Source organism: Opisthocomus hoazin, chromosome 8, assembly GCF_030867145.1.
Source record: "Opisthocomus hoazin isolate bOpiHoa1 chromosome 8, bOpiHoa1.hap1, whole genome shotgun sequence".
NCBI lineage: Eukaryota > Metazoa > Chordata > Aves > Opisthocomiformes > Opisthocomidae > Opisthocomus > Opisthocomus hoazin.
The window spans coordinates 73,973,155-73,980,631 of record NC_134421.1 but is presented as its reverse complement, the minus strand read 5'-3'; positions in this window follow the sequence as shown (position 1 = coordinate 73,980,631).

Here is a 7,477-nt window from a genome sequence, read left to right as displayed (position 1 = left end):
GATGTCACCCCCGGGGCCGGCGCGGGACTCGGTCACCGCTGCCGTGTTTCCGTGGAGTCCCCAAGCCGGGGATGGCGTGACGGTGTGGCACCGACCGCCTCCGTCCCCGCTCGCCTGACCGGAGCCGCAGGGGGCGAGCTGAACGCCGTGGTGGCACGGAACCGCGCCGTGCCATCTGAAGTGCCAGCGGTGGGGATGTCCTGGGGGGCATCACGAGGAGGGTGGGCAGCAGGGCGAGGGGAGGGTCTCCTGCCCCTCTGCTCTGCCCTGGGGAGGCCCCATCTGCAGTGCTGGGTCCAGTGCTGGGCTCCCCAGTTCCAGAAAGATGAGGAGCTACTGGAGAGAGTCCAGCGCAGGGCTGCGAGGATGAGGAGGGGACTGGAGCATCTCTGCTGCGAGGAGAGGCTGAGGGAGCTGGGCTTGTTCAGCCTGGAGAAGAGAAGGCTGAGAGGGGACCTTCGAAATGCCTCTAAATATCTGCCAGGGTGGGGGTCAGGGAGGCTGGGGCCAGACTCTTTGCAGTGGTGCCCAGCGACAGGACAAGGGGCAACGGGCACAAACTGGAGCAGAGGAAGCTCCAGCTGAACCCGAGGAAGAACTTCTTCCCTCTGAGGGTGACGGAGCCCTGGCCCAGGCTGCCCAGAGGGGCTGTGGAGTCTCCTTCTCTGGAGATATTCCAGCCCCGCCTGGACGCGGTGCTGTGCCCCCTGCTCTGGGTGACCCTGCTTGGGCAGGGGGTTGGGCTGGGGGATCCCCAGGGGTCCCTTCCAACCCCACCACGCTGGGATTTGGTGACCCCGGGATGAGCCGGCGCAGCTCCGGCACCGCGTGCGGCTGGGCCCAGGTTTCCCAGCACCCGGCCGAGGACGGCAATGGCTCCGCGCCGCGAACGATCCCGCTCCGTCCGGCCGCCTCCCCGCGCCGTCACGCGCCGTCCGGTACCGGAATGGCGGATTTATTCCTTTATGGCACCCGGGGGGGCACTTGGGGCGGCAGCCGCCAACACCCCCCCGGCTGCCTGCTTCGTTAGGACCGCGCTTAACGACCGCTGCTGGCTTGGGGTGGGCGGCTGCGTGGCTGGGGGTCCCTCCCTGTCACCCGTAGCCCCCCCGGGCAGGACACCCATCCCGCCTGGGTGCAGCAGCCACCAGAACCCCCCCGGGATGGGGGGTCCCATCCTGCGGGCACCCCGCTCCCCCCACCATCTGCCACCAAATCCTCGCTGCCACACTTGTGGCCCCCCACGTCCCCCCCCCCCCATGTGTGGGGCTGCGCCCAGCATCACCCCTGGCATTGCTGACCCCGCTGCCAGCACCTCGATACCGGCTCTGCAGACCCCCCCCCGGGACCGGGGGGGTCCGAGCAGCCCTGCAGGAGGGGGGGTTGTGCGCTTACCGGCTGCCTCGGAGCCCACCGTGTTCCCTTCATTAGCACGGCTTTAATTAGAGGCTCCAGCTGCTGCGTCAGCAGTTTGCAGGAGCCCTGGAGGCCGTGGCTCCGTGCTGAGCTGGGAAGGGGACAGGGGCTGCTCTGCGGGGTGGGCAGAGAGCTTCCCTGCCTGCCTGCCTGCCTGCATCCCTGCCTGCATCCCTGCCTGCCTGCATCCCTGCCTGAATCCCTGCCTGCCTGCCTGCATCCCTGCCTCCATCCCTGCCTGCCTCCATCCCTGCCTGCCTGCATCCCTGCCTCCATCCCTGCCTGCCTGCCTGCCTGAATCCCTGTCTTCCTGCCTGCCTGCATGTCTGCCTGCATCGCTGCCTGCCTGCATCCCTGCCTGCATCCCTCCCTGCCTGTGTCCCTGCCTGCATCCCTGCCTGCATCCCTCCCTGCCTCCATCCCTGCCTGCCTGCTTGCCTGCATCCCCTGCCTCCATCCCTGCCTGCCTGCCTGCCTGAATCCCTGTCTTCCTGCCTGCCTGCATGCCTGCCTGCATCCCTGCCTGCCTGCATCCCTCCCTGCCTCCATCCCTGCCTGCATCGCTGCCTGCATCCCTGCCTGCATCCCTGCCTGCCTCCATCCCTGCCTGCCTGCCTGCCTGAATCCCTGTCTTCCTGCCTGCCTGCATGCCTGCCTGCATCCCTGCCTGCCTGCATCCCTCCCTGCCTCCATCCCTGCCTGCATCGCTGCCTGCATCCCTGCCTGCATCCCTGCCTGCCTGCTTCCCTGCCTGCCTGCATCCCTGTCTGCCTCACTGCCTCCATCCCTGCCTGCGTTGCTGCCTGCATCCCTGCCTGCCTCCATCCCTGCCTCCCTCCCTCCCTGCCTGCATCCCTCCCTGCATCCCTGCCTGCCTGCATCCCTGCCTCCATCCCTCCCTGCTTCCCTCCCTCCCTGCCTGCCCGCCTGCCCCTCAGCCCTGCCTGCCCTCTCCCTGCCTGCGTCCCTGCCTGCCTCGGGCGCTGCCAGGGCTGCCGGGAGAAGCAGCTCATGGAGAACCCCCGCGAGCCCTCGGCAGCGGCTGCCAGCCCAGGTCCCCTTCCCTGTGACCGCCGCGTCCCAAGAACGACCACGCGTGGCCATGCAGCGCCGTCACCTCCTGCGATGGGGACAGAGCCGAATTTTGACGAGGTGCCCGATTTAATGACATCAACGCGGTCCCCAAGGCGGGGACCGTTTGGCGTCCACGCGGTGCCAGCCGTCACAGAATCACAGAATCACAGAATGGTAGGGGGTTGGAAGGGACCCCTGGGGGTCACCCAGTCCAACCCCTGCTTGAGCAGGGTCACCCAGAGCAGGCTGCACAGGACCTTGTCCAGGCGGTCTTGAATATCTCCAGAGAAGGAGACTCCACAGCCTCCCTGGGCAGCCTGGGCCAGGGCTCCGGCACCCTCAGAGGGAAGAAGTTCTTCCTCATGTTCAGCTGGAGCTTCCTCTGCTCAGTTTGTGCCCGTTGCCCCTTGTCCTGTCGCTGGGCACCACTGCAAAGAGTCTGGCCCCATCCTCCTGACACCCACCCTGCAGATATTTAGAGGCATTTCGAAGGTCCCCTCGCAGCCTTCTCTTCTCCAGGCTGAACAAGCCCAGCTCCCTCAGCCTCTCCTCGCAGCAGAGATGCTCCAGTCCCCTCCTCATCCTCGCAGCCCTCCTCTGGACTCTCTCCAGTAGCTCCTCATCTTTCTGGAACTGGGGAGCCCAGCACTGGACCCAGCACTGCAGATGAGGCCTCACCAGGGCAGAGCAGAGGGCAGGAGAACCTCCCTCGTCCTGCTGGCCACACTCTTCTTGATGCACCCCAGGATCCCATTGGCTTTCTTGGCAGCCAGGGCACACTGCTGGCTCCTGGTCACCCTGTCGTCCACCAGGACACCCAGGTCCCTCTCCACAGAGCTGCTCTCCAGCAGGTCCACCCCAAGCCTGTGCTGGTGCCTGGGGTTGTTCCTCCCCAGGGGCAGGACCCTGCCCTTGCCCTTGTTGAACCTCATCAGGTTCCTCAATGCCCACCTCTCCAGCCTATCCAGGTCACGCTGAATGGCAGCACAGCCTGCTGGTGTATCCACCACACCTCCCAGTTTGGTGTCACCAGCAAACTTGCTGAGGGTACCCTCAGTCCCGCGGGGGTCCCGCCGGGCTCTACCACGGGGGGGGGGGGGTCCGCTCGCCACCTCCGGGAACCGGACCACGCGGCAGGAGGACCACGTGGCCGCGGTGACGAGGCCACGCGGACGCTGCCCGGGGACGTCGCGGCGCCCCCCACCCCCCACCCCGCGGATGGAGGTCGGGGGTTTTGGGGGGGGGGGTCCCACCCGCCGTGGCCAGCCGTCCTCTTCGTCACCGCTTCGTCACCCGTCCGATTTGGGACGTTGGGACCCGTAAGGCCGATTCGGCGTTATGCAAAGCAGCCCCGGCAGTCGCAAAAGTGTTTATGCAAATGAGCCCGGCAGCCGCAATCCTAATTACTTGGGGGGGGGGGGGGGGGGGGGTAAGGGGGGGGGGGGGGGGGGGGAAGGCAAATAAAAATCCCCTCGCCTTTAAATACCGCGCTTGCCGCAGTCTGCAGCGCGGGGGTTGGCGGCTCGGCGGGCGCCGGCGCTGCCGGAGAGGAGAGGGGACAGGCAGGATGGTGCTCAGCCACCCCCCAGCCCCTTGCTTGCGACGCTGCCCGCCCGTGCCTCAGTTTCCCCACCTGGCCCGGTGGAGCTGGGATGGTGCCGGAGCAGGCCATCGGCTGCCGTTGTTCATCCTCCTCCTCCTCGTCATGGCTGAGCTCCCCGTGCCGGGAGACTGTGTTGGGGGGCACGGGGTCCCGGTCACCCCCGGAGCCGGGGGGCATTGCCGTGCCGGGACGACGTCCCCCGGGTCACGCAGGGACGGTGACAGGGATGGCGACGAGCTGCCGGGCACCGCCGTACCCCGGCGAATCCGGCTTCCCGCGGCGGGCACCGGAGCCGGGAGGGGTACGGGGGTGCTGGGGTGGGGAGGCTTGTCCTTGCCTTCTGCCCCCCACGGGGACCCCACGGGGCTGGGGGCTGTGGCGGTGGCCGGTGCTGGATCAGGAGCCGGCGTGGGGGTCCCAGCAGGGTCCTGGGGTCCCCGGGGTGCTCGGCCGCTCCGGGCACGGTGCCGGCACTGGGGGTCCCGACAGGGCCCTGGGGTCCCCGGGGGTGCTCGGGCCGCTCCGGGCAGCGGTGCCGGCACTGGGGGTCTTGGCAGGGTCCTGGGGTCCCCGGGGTGCTCGGCTGATCCGGGCACGGTGCCGGCACTGGGGGTCCCGACAGGGCCCTGGGGTCCCCGAGGTGCTCGGGCCGATTCGGGCACGGTGCCGGCGTGGGGGTCCCGGCAGGGCCCTGGGGTTCCTGGGGTGCTCGGCCGATCCGGGCACGGTGCCGGCACTGGGGGTCCCGGCAGGGTCCTGGGTCCCCGGGGTGCTCGGCCGATCCGGGCACGGTGCCGGCACTGGGGGGTCCCGGCAGGGTCCTGGGGGTCCCCGGGGTGCTCGGGCCGATTCGGGCACCGTGCCGGCACTGGGGGTCCCGGCAGGGCCCTGGGGTCCCCGAGGTGCTCGGCCGATCCGGGCACGGTGCCGGCGTGGGGGTCCCGGGTGGGGTCCTGGGGGTCCCCGGGGTGCTCGGCTGATCCGGGCACGGTGTCGGCACTGGGGGTCTTGGGCAGGGTCCTGGGGTCCCCGGGGTGCTCGGCCGCTCCGGGCACGGTGCCGGCACTGGGGGTCCCGGCAGAGTCCTGGGGTCCCCGGGGTGCTCGGCCGCTCCGGGCACGGTGCCGGCACTGGGGGTCCCGGCAGAGTCCTGGGGTCCCCGGGGTGCTCGGCCGATCCGGGCACGGTGCCGGCACTGGGGGTCCCGGCAGAGTCCTGGGGTCCCCGGGGTGCTCGGCCGATCCGGCACGGTGCCGTCACTGGGGGGTCCCGGCAGGGTCCCTGGGGTCCCCGGGGTGCTCGGCCGATCCGGGCACGGTGCCGGCACTGGGGGTCCCCGGCAGAGTCCTGGGGTCCCCGGGGTGCTCAGCCGCTCCGGGCACGGTGCCGGCACTGCGGGTCCCGGCAGGGTCCTGGGGTCCCCGGGGGTGCTCGGCCGATCCAGGCACGGTGCCGGCACTGGGGGTCCCAGCAGAGTCCTGGGGTCTCTGGGGTGTTCGGCCGACCCGGGCACGGTGCCGGCGTGGGGGTCCCGGTGGGGTCCTGGGGTCCCCGGGGTGCTCGGCCGATCCGGGCACGGTGCCGGCACTGGGGGTCCCGCAGGGTCCTGGGGTCCCCGGGGTGGCTGATCCGGGCACGGTGCCGGCACCGGCAGCCACTGGGGGTCCCGGCAGGGGCTCCTCCCGGAGCACCCAACCCCCCTCGCCGGGCAGCGCCCGGTGCCCGGGGTGCGTTACAGCACGGTGCCTGCCGAGCCGCAAAAAAAATGAGAAAATAAATTAAAATAAAAAAAAAAAACAGAGAAAAAGCCATCTGCAGCGCCGAAAATATCTGCAGCGAGAAGAATAATTAACGGGAGCCCCACCGTCGGGCTGCGTGCCGCGAGCCCACTGCTGCCCGGCGCGGCCGTGGGCACGGCACCCCGCCGGTGACACCGGGGCGAGGGGGGGGACCCCCGGGGTGCCACCGCGGACCCCCCACCCCGTGCCGGGGTAAGGGGTTGGGTGCCCTGCTCGCGGCGATGGCGGGAGCCTCCGCTGACCTTCCCACCGGGGTGCCGTCCCCTACCACCACCCCCAGCACCCCTGCGCCCACCCTGGGGGTCCGGGGTGCCGGATGGGGACCCCCGGCCGCTGCTCCGTGGGTCGCCCCCCCGTCCGGTTTTGGGGTCCCGGCAGGGTCCCCGGCGCCCGCTGGCACGTGCCCGCCGGCGAGGTTGCCATAGAAATTATCCGTAACGAGCTTATCGGTTTTAATCACGGGGTGCTGAGTTGTGGGCCCCCCCCCCCAATCCTTCAACGCCCCCCCGGGATGGGGGACCCGCCGTGGGGCACCCCCAGCCCTGCCAGCCCCCCAGCCTGGGTGTTTTTGGGGGGGGGGGGGGTCCCCGTGCTTGGCATCGCTGGTTATGGCACGGCTCTGCGCAGCCGGTGACGAAGGCGCTCAGGGTGGGGGGGCTGCCTGCAAATAAACCCCCCCCCGCCACCCCGTGTCTGTCCGTGCGGCCGTCTGTCCCCTGCCCGACCCCCCCCCTGCAGCCCCGGACCCCTGCCCGCAGCCCCAGGCCCCTGCCTGCACTGCCAGCCCCCCCTTGCTCTGCCAGCCCCCCCCTTTCACAGCCAGCCCCCCCTGCTCTGCCAGCCCCCCCACACACTGCCAGCCCCCCCAGCACTGCCAGCCCCCCCCTGCACTGCCAGCCCCCCCTTTCACTGCCAGCCCCCCCCAGGAGATCCAGGCAGAGAAGTTCCAGGGAACCCCCCAGCACACTGCAACCCCCCCTGCTCACTGTGCAGCCCCCCCAGCACGCTGCACCCCCCCAGCACGCTGCAGCCCCCCAAGCACGCTGCAACCCCCCCCAGCACTCTGCAGCCCCCCCCAGCACGCTGCACCCCCCCAGCACACTGCAGCCCCCCAAGCACGCTGCAACCCCCCAGCACTCTGCAGCCCCCCCAGCACGCTGCACCCCCCCCAGCACGCTGCAGCCCCCCCCAGCACACTGCAACCCCCTGCTCATTGTGCAGCCCCCCCAGCACGCTGCACCCCCCCAGCACGCTGCAGCCCCCCCCCCCCGCTGCTCCCGCTGCATGTGACTGGGCACCCTACAGCCCTCCGCCGCTCTGCAGCCCCCCCACTCACCCCGCAGCCCCCCCACTCACCTTGCAGCCCCCCCACTCACCCCACAGCCCCCCACTCACCCCACAACCCCTCCATTGCATGGCCCTGCAGCCCCCCCCCTCACCTGCAGCCCCCCCACTCACCCCACAGCCGCCCCGCTCACCCCATAGCCCCTCTGCTCACGCCGCAGCCCCCCCACTCACCCTGCAGCCCCCCCGCTCACCCCATAGCCCCCCCACTCACCCCACAGCCCCCCCGCTCACCCCATAA